Below are 3,741 nucleotides of genomic sequence, written 5' to 3'. Positions count from 1 at the left end.
TGCTTGTGTAACATCAGGTGTAAGTGTTTCCCTGTTAACATCCCTCTGACACTGTTCACGATGTCTGATTAATTACTCCCCCCACGTGGATAACGAGGCAAATTGAAAGGAGGCCTAGCACCGAGGGGCGTGATCTGAACTGGGGGCAGGAGCCACCACCCCAGCACCAGGGACAGATATTTTGAGCATCAATGTTTTCTATTGAAAATTTTGTCATCAAGAGGGGAAATGACGGGGAGATCTGCACATACTGAGGTGTGGGGAAGGCATTCTGGCTTACGCACAGTTTGACTTAAATTTTCCTGTCCAAAGTGGCCTGTTTATGGCCTGTTGGACACACGCTGTCCATCTGCCTTGGCCTTGAGGAGGGGAGTGCATTTGAAAGTCAGAGTGGAGCAGCTGCGGTTCAGACACCCAAGGTAAACCTAGGTGGCTACTCGGGGTGTGATTTTAGACATGTTCTTGCATCACTGAAAGCTCGACTCTTCTGAGCTGTGTTACACTTGGGAGACCACCAGCCACTCCTGAGGCAGTGCCAGGTGGCAGCTGCAACCTTGTGCCCTCAAGGTCTCCTCTTATTACTATTAAATTTTTAGACAATAAAATTGTTGTAGATCAGATGTTGGAAAAAGGGGACACATGAAGTGGCCAGTAGCTCCTATTATGTATGTGTTAACACCACATCAAAAGTTAAAACCCACTCAGATAAAAGTAGACAACTGGCTATCTGGCTACAGGTCTCCCCCAAAGTGCCAGGTCCAGGCTGGTTTTCAGGCTTCTTCTCCTGAATTCCTCTGGGAGTGAGATCTTAATCCTACAAGACTTGGATCCAGTGCTTGAAACTTGGGAATATTTCCAACTTGGAGTCCATTCCCCAAATCGAGGAAGGACTATGCCCCATTTCAGCAGGAAGCAGCCAGAGTGGTTGTGGCCCCAGGCCTTGAAGGGTCTGCGGCGGGATGAGGACCGGAGGCTGACATGGCTGAATACAGGCTGCAATGAATACACACAGAATCTTCTGCTCATAATAGTTGCTATGTGCGTATCTCAAAGGCAGGGCATTTCTTCCCAAATGTGATTATGCTAGTTTTAAAAAATTGTAATTATGTGATTTAATTAAATGTCACTTAAACTGATGACATTAGTGTTCTGAAGCGTTGTTGTTCACTTCAGAACTAATCTGAGGAGTTTGAAAGATGGAGTTGTTGTTAAAAAATTTGCTGTCAAATTAGATGTGAGTGAAGTAATCTTAAAAGATTGGGTAAAATCATAAAAACATCAGAAGGATTCTGTCCCTGCATTGAGACATCTTCCAGATGTCTTTAGGTTCTTGTTCCAATTTAGAGGAGCACAGACTGCAGCTCATGGAGGACGTAGTGTGTGTGTGTCTCACATGCCTCTAGGTGTCCCCAGTCAGGGACCCAAAGCCTCTCTTGCATTAGAAGACTGAATAACCCCAGTGTTCACAGCAGCACTGTTTACAGTAGCCAAGAGACGGAAGTAACCTAAATGTCCTTCAACGGATGACTGGATAAAGAAGTTGTGGTATATTTATACAACGGAATACTACTCAGCCATAAATAAGAGAAAAATAATACCATTTGCAGCAACATGGATGGACCTGGAGATTTTCATACTAAGTGAAGTGAGCCAGAAGGAGAAAAAAAAATACCATTTGATATCACTTATAGGTGGAGTCTAAAAAAATGATGAACTTATTTATAAAACAGAAACAGACTCACAGACATAGGAAACAAACTTATGGTTACCAGGACAGGAAGGTTGAGGGATGGAGGGATAGATTGGGAGTTCGGGATTTGCAGATACTACTATATATAAAATAGATAAGCAACAAGGTCCTACTATACAGCCCTGGGAACTGTATTCAATATCTTGTAATAACCTATCATGAAAAAGAATATGAAAAGGAATATAGACATACATATGTACAACTGAATCACTACGCTGTACACCAGAAATTAACACAACATTGTAAACTGACTATACTTCAATTAAAAAAAAACAGACTGGTGAATAAATGTACATTTATATGTTTTACTTTAGTGGAGATTCTTAAGGTAGTTTTTTTGTGCTTTTCTGCTTTAATCGAAGTTTATGTTTAATGGCTGAAGGACTCATCTCAGCTGCACTTGACCTGAAGGCTTCTGCTAGGCCTCCTTTGCATTTTTCCACAGAGTTTTGCTTGCACAGTGCATGTCAGGGACCCACAACAGCTTTACCATTATTTCAGTCACTCCAGTGGCAGACACCATCTTAAAGGTGTGTTCTCTCTTTCATGCCACATTCTGCAGCCTGTCTTGAGTTCCTCTTGGTCTCCAGGTGCAACTCCAAATTGGGCACCTGGAACAGTGCCTGGCGTAAATTAGATGCTCAGTAAAAGCTTGTTGAATGGCTGACTCCATGCTTTTCCTCCTTCCTGGCGGCTGGCCATCTTAGCAATGTCTGAAAGACAGCTGGGCCATTCTGGGCCACGTAGGAGTTCAGACTCATAATAAAGGAGATTCAGGACTGGGCGTAGTGCAGACAGATCTTGTCTCTAGAGAGCTCTTTTCCTCCCGAAAAGTATGCTGTGTTGGCTTTTTATGGGATGGCATGAAATCTACTCACCTGGTCAGATGTTAGAAAAAGGAAGGAAAGACATTTACAGAGACGCAGAATTGAGGAGCACTCTTAGCCAAACAGGGTCTGACCAAAAGCTCAGCCCTTAGTATAAAGCAGAGTTTTCTGGAAAAATTTTCACTTGGCGATGGCATCTTGTCACAAGCACTGGTGAGGTGATTCCTTGGTTGAAGTGCAAGCCACAAGCAAAGATGCCTGTTAATGACCATAGATAGAAAGCTTTCGAATTAGAGCTCCTAAGGTTTAGACTTGAAGCAATCTCTGTGTTATGGTGTGAGATGGACTAGTGAACTCCCAGCTATCCGTCCCTATTCCCAAACCAGAAGGGCTGACCAGTGTATGTCTTACCATGCTTTACACTGTAAAATTAATCACGGTTTATGGACTGTGTCCCCAAACGCAGATGTTTGATTTTTTTTCCCTTTTATTTTTCTCTATTTTTTATTGACGTATAGTCGATTTACAAGGTTGTGTTAATTTCTGCTGCACTGCATAGTGATTCAGCTGTACATATGTATTCCTTTTCTCTTTTATTTTTAATACCATTTAACAGAGGTGTGTGTGTGCAATTCTTTTGGTTTCTGTCACATGGAGAAAATTCTTTGTCTTCAATGCAAATGCTACCAAAGCCTGCTCAAGTTTGTCCCCCTCACGTTACAGATACTAATAAGGAGGGACAGGAACCCCCGAGGTCAGCACACAGTAGTGGGGGGAATGAAGGGATGTGTCTGAAATGGGACCCTGCAAGACAGAGCTGTCGCCAGAGAATCCGTCATTCCAGCCAAACAACCTGGGGCAATTTAGTCCGAACCTCTGGCGCCGTTGCCATGGTTTCTAGACAAAGAGGCTACGCTGCATTCCAATTATATCCTTCAGAATGACAGATAACTGAAAAATAGGAAACGGGGTAGTAAAATCTCAGGTCGCCCAGAAGAGAAGAGACAGATACCAGTGACAGGGAAGTTGGAGACTCAAGCTCACGTCTGCCTGGGAAACACCTTTGTGGCTCCAGAGTGCGAGCGTCTGCTCTGCGGACTGTCCAGACTCTCCATCGCGCTTCTATCCACACCCCGTTCGTTATTCAGAACCAGGTATCTCCTG

The 3,741-nt window shown here is 43.6% G+C and overlaps 1 protein-coding gene across 4 annotated transcripts in view; it reads right to left on the bottom strand.

Annotated features, from left to right (window-relative positions):
• The window catches only part of GALNTL6 (polypeptide N-acetylgalactosaminyltransferase like 6), an 803,528-nt gene that overhangs the window by 75,023 nt on the left and 724,764 nt on the right, over positions 1-3,741 (bottom strand). The gene's annotated exons all lie outside the window — the stretch shown is intronic.

Source organism: Camelus ferus, chromosome 31 (assembly GCF_009834535.1).
Source record: "Camelus ferus isolate YT-003-E chromosome 31, BCGSAC_Cfer_1.0, whole genome shotgun sequence".
Classification (NCBI taxonomy): domain Eukaryota; kingdom Metazoa; phylum Chordata; class Mammalia; order Artiodactyla; family Camelidae; genus Camelus; species Camelus ferus.
Note: the sequence above shows the minus strand (reverse complement) of the source record. Positions and strands in the feature narration are given on the sequence as shown.